The following is a 15,237-nucleotide window of genomic DNA, read 5'->3' on the forward strand; positions in this document are numbered from 1 at the left end:
TTTGTCCATCATCAGTCCCTATCAATGTTGTCCAGTACAGGAGTTTTTGGCTTTAGTTGGGCAATTGTGATGGTATTTATGGCCTGAGTGTCCCTTCTGGGGTATATGCTCATTGTTTACATTAACAACATTGTTCACTTATCTTTCCTCTGAACATCACTTTCCAGGATGAGGCAGCATAGTAGGACGACAGGAGATATACACACACATGTGAATCTATGTACTATATCAGTGATGGCTAACTTTTTTGCCGTTGTGTGCCAAAGCAAGGGTTGCACGGAGGGATCGTGCATGGGCATGCCCACACCCATAATTCAATGTGCCCTGCCCCCACCACACATGCGCACGTGACCCCCCTGCACTCCCCCCACTTTTGCCACATGATGGCACAGTGGGCCTGGTAGGCCTGTTTTTAGGTCTCCCAAGGCTCCAGATGCTTTCTTGGAGGCTGGGGAGGGTGAAAACGGCCTTCCCCACCCCCCTGGAGGCTCTCCAGAGGCCAGAAACAGCCTTTTCCACGACTTCCGGAAGGCCCGAAGATCAGGTGGCCAGCGCACACATGTACACTGGAGCTGAACTAGGGCAATGTTCGTGTGCCCACAGATATGGCTACTCATGCCACCTGTGGCACGCATGCCATAAGTTCGCCATCACAGTACTTTATATAATGCATTAAACTGATTTACCTGAGCAATGCTCCTAAATAATCAACAGTGTTTTAACTGATCACTTAAACAGATGGCTGAATTATGTTGTACCCTTCCTGCTCTCAGAATCACTGTCCTACTGTAAAGTGTAACCCTTGGTAACATGTGCTATTTTTTGAGTATCAGTTGCTTACTAAAAAGGCTGCCTACTCTTTTAACACACCCACATATTTCATGAATCAAAGGGAAGTGTTCTTCTGCGCTGTCCTTATTCATAACACATTAAACAATAGTCCTTTTTCTCATTAATGTTAAAAATTCCAGTTTCTGCCTAACATTGTTTGGAAGCATTCTTAAAATATTTCATCCACTAGGCTGTAGTACTTTTACTTATAAAAAGGACTAACACAGTAATGTTAAAAAATTTCCAGAAAGGAATCACTGATATTTTTAAAATGTCCATATTTGTCCCTTTTCAAGAAAATGATAATATCTCAGTGACATATTCAAATTCCTTTGAGGAAAAAAAAAATACTGTTTGTTTCACACGCCACGCAGGCTGGATAGGAATATCCATTTTACTTCTTTCCTCTCTTTTCATAGCTTACTGAGAAGAATTTTTACTCAGGGCCTTCTTTGAATACATTACTGATTGATTTAACACCAAGAGATTAGACTTTCCAAGCAGCCTCTTTGCCTAAAATATTGATTTTACAATAATTTACAATACAATTACTTCCACATGCAAATCTGAGAAATCGTGTAGTTTTTATCTGTTGTATAAAAATGAGTAATGTTTATCTGAAGTTGCTGACTGTTTAAGGGAAAATGAGAAAAACATTATGGCAAACTATATATTTCATATAAAGGGATGGATATATATGACCCAGGAATATCTTATTTTGGGGCAAAGACAGGCTCACTTCTTGAGGCTGTGGGTTGCATCTTTCCATTTTTTCCCAGTTTCTGAAGATCACAGGGTGTGTGTTTGGTGAACTGATACTACTAGAGGGATAGGATCACTTTTTTCCTCTCCATTTCCTAAGATTGGAATTATTTGAATTTTTTTCTATTTTATATTAAATTAGGTCTATTATGCCTGTTGGAAGCTGTCCACAAAGTGGGAAACTATTGATGTAATTACTACTTTGCCTCTGAAGCCTGTAATTAGCTGATTAATTTAGGCAGTGTGATTTTGAAATTCACTAGCAAATTATTGTCTTCAAAGCCACTAAGAAATGGAGCTATTCTAGGGATAAAATAAGTTCTGCAAGTTCCATATACAGTATAGCCAATGGGAACTGTAGTACTTTTATCTTTTTCCCTGTAAGTTGTAGGAATTTATTTATTTATTTTTTGCCCTCAGGGTTCTAAAACTTTTTTTTTTATTCTTAGAAATATGATCTAGAAATTGATAAGAAGAATTTCCATAATATCCACTGGCTGGTGGAATAATATTTAAGCAACTTCTCTTTATTGTTTCATCACTTCATTCGCTTTTCATTTGAAGAATATACACTCAGTGTTCAATATATGTTTATAGTTTAGTTGTTAATTAAAATAACAACTATATACAGATATTGAGGTCTGATTCTGGAAAGTTTACTGTAGCTCCCAGAACTATATAGAACACACACTTCAGTTTGTATAAAATTGCACCCAATTCATCAATCTGCCTGCTGTAATGCTGATTGTATTATAATGGAAGTAAGGAATGGTTGTAATTATAAGAAATTTTCCGCTGATTCCATAGAATCACTGAGCTTTTCTGTGCAGTTATTGTTAATGTCTACAGCAGCTTTATAGAACAATCTCAAAGTGAAAAATAGCATGAATGTTTTAGATCTTTAAAATTGTTCATCAAGTAGGATAGTTGAAAGCAAATAAAAATGTGAACAAGTTATTGATCCTCAGGGTAATTTAGCTGCAATATTAATTAGATGTAATGGACAAAGACTCTGTTGCCATTGGAATTAGGGACTACCAGAGAATAGAAGAGGAGAGGAGAGGAGAGGAGAGGAGAGGAGAGTTGGAAGGGACCTTAGAGGTCTTCTAGTCTAACCCCTTGCTCAGGCAGAAAATCCCTATATCATTTCAGACAAATGGTTGTCCAATCTCTTCTTAAAAACTTCCAGTTGGAGCATTCACAACTTCTGGAGGCAAGTTGTTCTATTTTTCTGTCAGGAAATTTTTTTCTTAGTTCTAGGTTGCTTCTCTCCTTGATTAGTTTCCATTGATTCTTGTCCTGCTTTGGTGCTCAGGTGCTTTGGAGAATAGCTTGACTCCCTCTTTTTGTGGCAACCCCTAAGATATTGGAACACTGCTATCATGTCACCTTAGTCCTTCTTTTCATTAAACTAAACATACCCAATTCCAGCAACAGTTTTTTATATGTTTTAGACTCCAGTCCCTTAATGGAACTTTGTTACTCTTCTCTGTACTCTTTCTAGAGTCTCAACATTTCTTTTACACCATGGTGACCAAAACTAGATGCAGTGTGGCCTTTCCAAGGCATTATAAAGTGATATTAACACTTCATGTGATCTTGATTCTATCCCTTTGTTAATTCAGCCTAGAACTGTGTTGGTTTTTTTTGGCAGTTGTAGCACACTGGTGGCCCATATTTAAGCGATGATCCACTAGGATTCCAAGATCCCTCTCATAGTTACTACTATTGAGCGAGGTACCACCTATACTATACCTGTGCATTTTCTTGCCTAAATGTAGAACTTTACTTTTTAAGATACTGAGGCAACCAATGTTTTGAAATATGTATATTAGCTATCTCAGTTATGGTACAGCTTAGTTATAGTTGTGCTCAAAATATGTCCACGTTGTTCCATGAAGTACAGTACTCAGATACTATTTAGCATTATAATCTACCCAGTTTAAACAAATATCTATTTATATTGCTATAAATATTTAGCGATATAATCTACCCAGTTATACAAATTATCTGTGGGGTTCTTTTTCTCGCGGAAAACTATGGAAAGGCCTCACATTAAATCTTATACCTTTCCAATCAGAGGTGTCTATAAATCTGCAACATGTAATAGTTCCTTGGGTCATCTTTTTCAAGTTTAAGCCTACAACAGTGAAAGGAACCATGGAGTATCACAGAGTTGATTAACATTTTTGGAGAGCATAGAGAAATGACTTCCAGAAATATTTATCTGGGGTTGACAACAGGTTAACAAAATAAATAAGGTGCTGACCAGGTTCAATATTCTTCAATGTTTTATATGGGTACAACAAAGAGCATGAAGTACTACTTGGGCCACTGTGTTCTGTCTCAGTTGTAGCTTCCAAATGCTATTCAACAATAGCCCCATATCCAATCAGGAGATGGTTAAGGCATTAGCAACTGTGAATAAAGCCTGAAATTCTGGAAGGAGTCAAAACTGGAACAACAGATAGAGTTCTGCAAAGGCCCCTCACCCCATTTCAGGCATAGCTGCAAACTGCTCCATGAATAAATGCTGTGGGCCTGGAGGATCCCCAAGTTACAAGAGCTTTTGGCACAGGGAAGAGTTACTCTCTATAAAGATGGAATCTCTCTGGAATTAGATGGCATATTGATAGGGCACTTTGTCTTAAAGCTTTTGAACTGAATGTAATGCATACTGTATATTAAAAATAAAAACAACTTTAAATCCATGAGTTGCAAATTAATACTGAGCAGCAATTTCTGGAGCTTTTGCCATAGCAGGACAAATTGGATACTTACAGCATAATACGTAGAACAGGTTCATTCTCTGGTAAATGTCATTTGTATGAAGATGTTGATCATTCTTCTGTCAAATTGAAAGCAGATACTGTATATTTGCTGTTCTTTTCCAACATAAATCAGTGAATGCTAACAGTCTTATGAAATTATTCCTGCGGGTAAGGGGCTCTCTAATTAAAAGAAATGCTATATTCATCCAGTTCAGCACTTTTCATGAAAAAAGAGATCTGCAGGAGGAGATGTGGCTTCCAGCCTTTAATTTACAGCTTCTATATCACCAAGACATTTCCTGAACAAATAAATATCCTGGTGCACATAACAGACTCTGTTTTATGTGGTTGGTTTGAACCTTGTTTAGAGTGTTCTGCAAGATCATCTGATTATGGTTTATTCAATGGTGCATGATTAAACAAACCATCATTTATGTTTGTTGTGTATATCCAACCAGTTTGCCCACATTCCTCTTTCCCCCCCGTATAGATTACTATATTACATTACATATATATCAGGATTCTAAGGAACCCCCCAAAGTATGTGACAGTTAAGAAGCAAAAAAGAAAATTGTTTTCCAAACCTGACAATATAGACTAGCTGCAATTACTTCAGGATAGATTATCCTGAACAGACTAGTTTGCTTACTTCCAGAGTTTTCTTCCAAATTAAAAACAAATGAAACAATTATTTGAAGAAATATTTTGTCACATTCTAATAAGATCATAACCAAAATTGATGACTGATTCTTCTCCAGTAGAATTGTGGATCATTACAACTAGGTACTAGGATTTAATAAAATAATATCCATGGAGGTAATTTTAAACCTCACTTTTGATTATTTATAGTATTTTAAAATTATTGGTTTTAATTTCCTTCCTTTAAAAGTTAACTAGCTCTTTAGATAAAAGTATTGCTTTTCTTAATGTCATTTTTTTAAAAAATGAAAGCATAAAGTCTTTGTTTATTTGTTATTTATGATGAATCCAGGATGGTCAGTTTCCCTGATGCCGGTTTTATCTTGTCTCTAACAGGCCATACTTTATGCAGTCTTATCCTGTTGTGTTTTGATACCACAAAACAACCAGTCAAGAAAATAGTGAAAAATGAAGTTTCTGGGGAAAATGTATACTGTAAATGTTAGCAACTATACATTACCTCAGTAGTAGCTGATATTTGCTACAGATGTCTAATTAATAAAAGTGCATATATACGTTTGTCAATATTCATCTCTGAAGCTGTTTGAATATTTCACCTTTCTAAATATTTTTTGGAAATATTCTAAGGTTTATCTGGAAATAACATTAACTTTAAGACTAAGAATTGACTTTACATGTGGGTAACTGACAGGGATGATTGCAACTGGTAATCATGAGACATGGCTCACAATTATAACAATGTGGCAAGCCATGTTCTCATGATCACCAGTTGCAGCCATTCCTGTCAGTTTCCCACAAGCAAAGTCTTTGGAGAAGCTGGCAAGGAAAGTCGCAAATTGCTCCAGTAAGTTACTCCCAGTGCTTTTTCTCCCAAGGACCCCATTATGGAGCACAAGATCTCACAAATTTCATACTCCATAGCATCTCCCACCCCTCATTCACCCTACAGCATGCCCACCTGTAGCAACCCCTGGTGCCCTCACTGGCTTACCCATATCCCTGCAGCACTTACTCAAGGTGTCTCCTGGTCATCCCGTGGCCTAGCCAACATACCATGTTTTGAAGCACCTGCCCATCCATCCATTCCTAGACCATTCCACCTCCCATGCTCCTTCCCTGGGACTTCCACCTCTTCCTGTACAATGACTCAAATAGTCCTGGGGTGACAACAGCAACTGGGACTGCCAGGATTGCTGTAGTAAGTAATGTGGTCATGTGATGTGACATTTTTGACTGAATCACTTGGTTACAGTAATCCTAGCCCAAATTGCTATCATTACCTGAGAACTATGTGGTATAGAAAAGACTTTAAAGTGTCTGAATCAACAGCACACCATGCTATAAATGTGATAGAACTGAGTTATGAGCCACATTTGTTTCATGAATGACAAAGACAAAATAAATAAATATTATAAATTCACCCTAGTAGACTAAGCTAGTGAGTTACAATATTTATTTCCATCCTTAATACATTAGACTGTTTATGCTGCTGAATCTTTATAAAGCGGGTTTTTTAAAGTAACTTATTGATGTGACTTTAACATCTTGGAGATGTTAAGAAGTGTATATTCATAAAGGAAGTAAAGGAGAAATAAGATTCAAGGACTTATCTCTTGGCTTGGCCAGGGAAATACAAACTGGAGGCAGGAAGAATGTAAGTTTGTCCAATCAGAAAATAGACATCCATAGCTATTACCAGAATGCAGGATCAACAGTAGTTGAAGTGAGAAGGGGAATTTTAAAACAATAATGAATAATTCCAAGGAAGTAGAGTATTTAAGAATTTACCATGTATTACTGCTGCTTTGCGGCCAGAATGATGCAAATAATCCAGCAGCAGATGCAAAGTTTAATTAAATTTGCAAGAGTAGAATTCAATCATAAATGGCTGTGGGTATTTGGACCTTCCTGAGAAAAGGTTCTTCCATTTCTGCTTCTGGATGGGTAGCAATATCTTAGGTGTGCAATATCCTAGGTTCCTCCTAGACTCACAGCTCCTGCTTGAAGAACAGTTGGCAACTGTGGCTAGGAGAGCCTTTGCACACCTTTGGGTAGTGTGCTAATTGCATACATTCTTAGACCAGCAGGCCCTGCTCACTGTCACTCATACCCTTGTAACATCTCTCTTGGATTACTGTAACAGGCTCTACGTGGGGCTGGCCTTGAAGAGCATTCAGAAAATTCAACTGGGATAAAATGTGGCTACACAGGTAATAAATTGTGCCATCTACATAGCACAGGTAATACCACTACTCTGCATTGGCTGCCAGTGTGTTTCCAGGTGCAATTCAAGGTATCAATTCAAGGACTAACTTTTTCCAACAGTTTCCACATGTCCAATCTGATCATGCTGCAGATCCCGTCAGGTAAAGAGTGTGAAGTAGCAGGAATTAGAAACAGGCATTTTGCACTGTAGCCCCTGCCTCATGGAATATTCTCCTCATGGAAATTAAAATGGCTCCAACTATAGAAGCTGGCTGACCTGGCTGAATTCGAGGGTGGGGTCAAATGCATTATCAGTTTGGAGACACTACACACTGTAAGAGACCTAAGTCCAACCCCCTTGAAGTTCATTGACTCTTATCTGGTGTCAATTTGTCGACTGTTAGTAGGCCAGATTCTTGTGTATAGGTTGCATGGAATAAACTTGTAGTAGTTTTGAACTCTATTCTGGCTCCTGATTTCCTGTGCCTGACACCAACCCTGTTGGCTTTTTGTAAAGCTTTAAAAACTTGGCTACGTAACCAGGCCTGAAGCTCAGAATGTGTTAAGGGGGCCATTACTTGGCTTTATTCTTAGTTACTTAATCATTATGGCTGCTGTTTATACTTATTTGTTTTGTGGATGTTTTTAATGTTTTAATGTTATTAATTTTTAAATATAATTTTAGAACTGTAAGTCACTGACAGTCACTTAGCTGAGTTGGATGGCTACAGAAGTTGAATAAATGAATAAAATTAATATATAAGAAAACATTGTAAGGCAAAGAATTAGAAAAGATACAGTAAGCATTTATACTAGATTAGAGTTTCTGAATTTGTATATTTTGACTGGCAGTGGCTTTCCAGAACCTGAGGCATAAGATTTCACAGGCCTTGCATCTAATCTGTCTATCTATATGAAGGGATTTTATGCATGTAAAAACTCTATTCTCTATTTCTAGACTTCAAGTAAGCAATCTAGAATCTTGGTCATGTAATCTTGGTCACATAATCTTAAGCATGCAAAGCACATTCATTTGGGCTATTTGGGAGCTGAGTAAAAAGAAAATGAAAGGAAGAAAATTCCAACATTTCATCAGTCACAGGTAGATTTATTCCCCCACCCCCAAAAAAGCTGAACACTAAAGTCAGTAACTCTGGGAGAGAATGGTAGCTAAATAAACTTCCTGGTGGATGGAACGTACAGATGTTCCAACAATTATACCTCAGAAATGTCTTTGATAGCAGTAGCTACAAGCAGAGATTAGACAACTGAAGCAACCATTGATGAGACTAGGGGTGGGGAGGATTCCCATTCACTACATGCAGTAACTGCTTGGATGCAAGGGATTGCCTAGAACAGGGGTGTCAAACTGGATTTCTTCACGGGCCGGATCAGCATTGTAGATCTCTGTGGACGGTTGGGGGGAGGTGGTGGGAGATGGCATAGACGCTTCCTGCAGCACCCTGCCGGCCAAAACAGGGCATGGGGGGCATCACAGCCCCCCCCCCCCGCATCCCATTTTTGGCCTCCACGGCCTCCTGTAGCACTCTGCCAGCCAAAAACAGCCCATTTTGGCTGGCAGAGGCCTCATGGACTGGTCCTTTGATATTTTTGGGCCAGCCCTGCAGACCAGATCTAAGCACTCCGTGGGTTGCATCTGGCCCACGGGCCTTGAGTTTGACACCCCTGTCTTAGAAGAAAGTAAAATGTGGCAGACGTACCAGCAATGCTTGAGCCAGCTGAAGTTGAGAAACACTGTTTTCAATATGGAACAGAAAAACACAATTGAAAGATGTATGTATAGTGGGCTGGGAATGAACATTGCATGGCATCATATGTTCCTGCCTCCATAACTAGGTGGTGACCCAGGTCATTAAATATAATCTTTAACATTTGCTCATATACTAAATTTCAACTGCTTTCCATGAATTATAATTGGTTGCAGAAGTAACAAGTTTTGAAAAATAATCTTACCATCTGATTAGTTGCATTCCAGTAACAAATAGTGATAGCAATTCAGTACTGGAAGAGACTTTTTAAGACATCTTGTCCAGTACCTGCTTTACACAAGAGTCTCTTAGCATTCCCATTAGGTGATTATCCAGCTATATAAATAGAACAATAAACAAAGACAATAAACTTGTCTTTTGGTGAAAAAAACACGGTCTAGTTTTCTCTAATTCTTATCAATCTGTAGCAATATGCCCATTATCTTTTTGGTTTCCAGTACTGTCCTTCTCTTTTGACACTTCACTTAATTCTATTATTGTATCTGTGTACTTAATATTACTACCTTGCTTGATTTACACATGGAGTGCTTTCGTTAAACTGGAGATGGATACTGATGTCCAAATTAGGAGATTCATGGCTCAAACAGGATTTGTGGGAAATTGCTGGGAAGTAGTAGCATGTGCCTATCAAAATAGGAATGATTAATATATTTTGCTGTTAGAACCTCAGGCTCACTTACACAGTAATATTGTAAATAAACATGCAATAAATTGTACTGTGTCACCCCAGACATACTTACAGCTCACTTTGATTCATGGATCATGGAGGATGCTGTCTAATTGCTGGATCTGCATTTGATTTAAATTCATATAGTCATTAGAGTTTGATAAAGAGTTATTAAGGCCTAAGCTTGCCTGTTATGGAATGTTTTCTTATACAGGATTCTAAATCTTACTATAAACATGGTAAAAATTCAGAGGGCTGGCATACATTTGCTGATATGTTAGAGCAAAGCAAAAGCTTTGAATTCTGCAGAATACACCCAAGGTATGCTTGCTTTCTGCTCCTCTATCACCTGCGCAAACTTTTACTCTGCAAAAGTCAGCCTGCTTGAGCTCTTGAGCACTCTCAAAGGGAGACATTGCCTAAAACTCCTGCAGCTTAAACTTGTCAAGTAGCAATGTTAGAGGCATTGAAAAAGGCAATGAAAAACAATTTATTGATTTTTTTTAAAAAAAAATTCAAATCAATTAATTTTTATTTTTTCCGCCAGTATATTCCTGTCACATGAAGGAAGAAGATTCATAATAGCTGTCAAAATATACAAATGGAGTAATTAGGTATACATTTACCAAAAGGTCATCTTGTTTTGAATAGACTCTTGGACTTGAAAGGTTTCCTCAAAATTAATGCCCAAGAAACTGTAAAGAATAAGAAAGCAAAGTTGCTAAAATTAATTTGCAAACCTCTAGATAATGTGTGGATATTCAGAGTAAATGATTATGACATAAAGTGAAATGCTCCACTTAAATAAAAATAGATCCAGGAAAAACAAAATAGATTGAGGCTGCAGTTTGTTTAGGCATTTATTCTATCAAAATAAACAAAGGCTTAAGAAGAAAAAGAACAACAATATTTTTCATAAACCCTCAGCATATTTCAAGTTTAGATAAGAAGAGAATGACTATTAACATTACATCAGTTTTGCAATGACAACTCTCACTTCATTAACAATCAGAAATGTTTTATGTTTGTTTGAAGCCAAGGCTAAGCTTTCTCTTCCACGCATTTCACATGGTTGTCCATCTCAACCTCAAGAATACGGCAAGAAATACTTAAAAATATCAGATAACAATATCACTATAAATACAAATTGGCATCCCTGTTAAAAAACTTAATGAGACAACTGTCTCAAGGGCTCTATCACATATTCTGACCCTCAGGCCTGGGAACATAACCAGCTCTTTAAAGTTCTGTCACCTCTACCAAGGTTGGGTGAAATCTAACCTCCAAGAGACAAGGAATTATAAATTAACGGTGTCCGCTACATATAAGGAAAGCAATATAAAATGTTTTATAGATGGCATATGCCACCTGAGAAATTAGCAAAAATGTTTACTTTTTTAAAAATATAGGGCTATAAAGAAAAATCAGCTAAATGTTGGAAGTGTCATCAACTACCAAGATCATATTATCATATGTGGTGGACATGTCCGGGAGCTAAAAACTATTGGATTAAATTTAAGACTTGGTTGGAGGAAATGATACATCAACGTATTGAATTTAAACTAGAGCTGTTCCTACTGGGTATTCTTCCTGAAAAAAATTAGCAAGGAAAAAGTTTATCTGATAATTCATGTAGTATAAGGTGACCAGATTTTAACTTTGGTAAAGAGGGACATTGTGGGCGTGGCTTATTTTGTGGGCGTGGCTAGCTGGTCATGTGACTGGGTGGGCGTGGCTAGCTGGCCATGTGACCGGGTGGCCATGGCTGTGTGTATAGGATAAGGTGAACAGATTTTAACATTGGTAAGAAGGACACCATTGTGGGCGTGGCTTATTGTGTGGGCGTGGCTTGGAGGCCATGTGACTGGGTGGGCGTGGCTAGCTGGTCATGTGACCGGGTGGCCATGGCTATGTGTATAGGGACTACTCAGAGGGCTGAAAAGTCATTTCTGACAGGTCCTCACACTTTTGACTGGTCCTCACACTTATGACCATCCTCACATTTATGCCCGTGCAGCATTCTTAACAACCATGTCACTCATTTCACAACTGCTTCTCTTCACCATGATGACAAGATAGGGCAAAAATGTAAAATGTGAGGACAGTCGTAAGTTCGAGGACTGGTCAAAAGTGCGAGGACCAGTCAAAAATAACTTTTTCAGCCCTCTGAGTAGTCCATATGCACAAAAGGACTAACCAGAGGGCTGAAAAAAGTCATTTCTGACAGGTCCTCGCACTTTTGACTGGTCCTCACACTTATGACCATCCTCACATTTATGCCCATGCAGCATTCTTAACAACCATGTCACTCATTTCACAACTGCTTCTCTTCACCATGATGACAAGATAGGGCAAAAATGTAAAATGTGAGGACAGTCGTAAGTTCGAGGACTGGTCAAAAGTGTGAGGACCAGTCAAAAATAACTTTTTCAGCCCTCTGAGTAGTCCATATGCATTAAAGGATACAGCAATAGAGAGGGATGAAGGAAGGGAAATTAGAGTAGGAGTGAGGGTAAGAGAGGGAGGAAGAGAGGAGGAAAAGGAGAAAGGAAGAGGAAGTAGGGAGGAGAAAAAGAGGGTGGGGGGAAGAGAAAGTAAGAAGGAAAGAAAAGAGAGAGGTGGTAGGTTTGAGGAGAAAGACTGCTGTACAATAAAAAAGATGAAAGGGAAGAAAGCCAACCCCAAGCAAATATAAAGATATTAAGATAATGAATTGTTAAACTTTAAAGAATAAAAGAGAACAAATATGAATAAATAGCAATAATTAGAAACACACATACAAACATACAATGTATTTTCTTTGAACAGAATAGTTGGCTGGTTCACAAATTTAAACAGCGTTTAGTCATTTCAATTAAATTTACAATTTCTATATTTCCTTTTTGCCATATTTATTCCTCATCTATTTTTTTAAAAAACCAATATTACCCTTCATCCTCATCTCTAATCTTAATCAAATTCAATTTTTCCCTTCTATTCTATATTATACCCCTTCCCATTGTCATCTATTTTTATATCCATCCTCACATTGGTTAATTATGTAATTATGTAATACAGTTCTTTAATACAAATTCAACATTTTAATATAAATCAATTAGTTATATAACTATCTTTTTTGTATATTAATCAATATGAACATGAATATTCCAATTATTTCCATGCAATCCAATTTCTTACAAATCAATTAATTATATTTACCAATAATAATAAACCAAATAATTTCCCCCATATATTCCTCCAAACCACAACTTAATTGCTGGGTCGCCCGCCCCTCCTCCCATCCGCGCGGCATCAGCCTACCCTAGCCCAGGGCTGGGCAATTGTGGCTCTTTTACAACGTTTGGACTTCAACTCCCGCCGAGCCCATTCTGGGGAATTGTGGAGAATTCTGGGAGTTGAAGTCCACAAGTCTTAAAGCTGCCAAGGTGGGAGACATCAAGCATGAGGCTGGCCAAGTATCCTCCTTGAGAGACAACAGTTGAACATCAGGAGAGCTGTAAGAGGGCAGGGCTACATTTGGAAATTTTCGCATTTTTGCAGGTGGTGCATTACGATCTGGTGTCTGCAATGGAGAGCAAAATCCGGCTTCTTCTCTCCGCTGTAAGGGCGGCATCAGGATTCCACCTTGGTATATTTGCAGCACAAGGCAGCCCTCCTCTCCTGTCGCTTGGGACTCGGAGCGGTAAACAGCGTCTGGTTCGGGGAGCAGCCGGATTTTGCTCTCCATTGCTCTCTCAGCCCCCTGCAAGCTCTCGTCTCTCGAGGAGCGCTCCCTGAAATGGCGCGGGAAACTTTGGTTGGGCTTCTCGAGAGATGAGAGCTTGCAGGGGGCCGAGAGAGCAATGGAGAGCAAAATCCGGCTGCTCCCTGAACCAGACGCTGTTTACCGCTCCGAGTCGGCAGGAAACGAGGGCTGCCTTGCGCCGCAAATATACCAAGGTTTTTTTTTTTAACACTGATCAGCTGTAGGTCGGCCCTTTGAAGCCCAGCGGCAAGAGTTCAAACAGTTTTTTTTTCCCTCTAGCCATCAGCGGGGACTCAAGGCAGAATGAAAAATCGGGACTTTTTTAAAACGCCGCGGGACGCGGGACAAATTGCTCAAAAGCGGGACTGTCCCGCCAAAAGCGGGACGTCTGGTCACCTTAATGTAGTAACAACTGCAAGGATTGTCTATGCACAAAATTGAAAAGCGGAGAAAATACCTTTGGAAGAAGAAGTAATTAAAAAAATCTTAGATTGTGCAGAAATCAATAGCTTAACTTTGATGATTAAAGACAGAGAAGACTCAGAATATTTTAAAATATGGAATGATTTTTATTATTGGTTGGAGAAGAGACATAAATGATTAATTATATAAGTATGTAAAAATATGTGATGAGTTGAATATTATGTTAGTGATGAATTGATATTGCGGACTGGATAAGGATCATGATAGAAATAATGACAACTATACAAAAAAAGAAAGAACTTTATAAGATAACACCAAGATGTCACAGGGAAGAGAAAACTGATGTATTAAATGTTTGTCTAAAAAAAAAACTTTTTTTAAAAAAAGTTCTAAACAGTGGGTGCCATCATGATAGAAAATGCTCGGCTCCATGGTCCTGCTAGCGGGCGCTCTTTAATAGACAGAAATATGCTTAATTCATTTTTACTTTTTTAAAAATATAGGGCTATTATCTAAAGTTTCATTGAAATGCATTAATGGAGGCATTTTTTCTTTCATCTTTTGAAAGGGACATTTTCAGAATTCAGGGTTATATTCCTAAAGGGCAGAGAGTTTAATAGAGCGTTATGAAATCACTTTTTTTAAAAAAAAAAATCAGAGTACATCTGAGATCTGAAGACATTTGAGATTTCTCATAGACTATCTCTACAACTGAATATTATGAGTTAGCCTGGGAGAAAGGATGACTTTTCTGGGCTTGTTTTTTTTCCAGAGGAATAGGATTTAAGCAGGGAGGGGATAAGGTGCTGCCATGCCAAACTATTAGTCTTGTTCTTTGTGACATAAGAGCCTTCCTTTCAAATGACCAAACAATGAAGCCTTTGGATATACAAAGAGTTTGGTTTGAAGCCACTGAAGCCAAAAGGACAGCATGCATATGCCTAGACAAGTACACTAGGGAGAAAAAGGAAAAGAAAAAAAAGACAAAAGGCAACCTTGTGTAAGCTACTTTATAACAGTGAAAATCTTTCCATTATACCTTCAATTTCAGCAGCCCTTGTTACCAATCTCCATATCGATATAAATAATTTTGAATTATGTCAGTGCCAACACCTTTTCTACTATTTGAAAACATTTATAAATCTGAACCTTAAGGACAAAATATGGGATCTCCACTGGAATATCTTTCATGTGTAAAATACAATAATGCCGCTAATTTTCCAAAATTAGTGTTTCAAAACACTAATTTTGTTGCTCAGCTGGGATCTGATAAACAGCTCTGCAAAAAAATCCACTGAGTTAGACCATGAATATAATTTACGCACATTGGAAAATGGGTTAAGTAAGAGGTGCTAGAAAAGCTATTTATTTTGGCACCAAAAA

This window comes from Pituophis catenifer, unplaced genomic scaffold (genome assembly GCF_029215685.1).
Source record: "Pituophis catenifer annectens isolate HBS135680 unplaced genomic scaffold, rPitCat1.0.hap2 SCAF_4, whole genome shotgun sequence".
NCBI lineage: Eukaryota > Metazoa > Chordata > Lepidosauria > Squamata > Colubridae > Pituophis > Pituophis catenifer.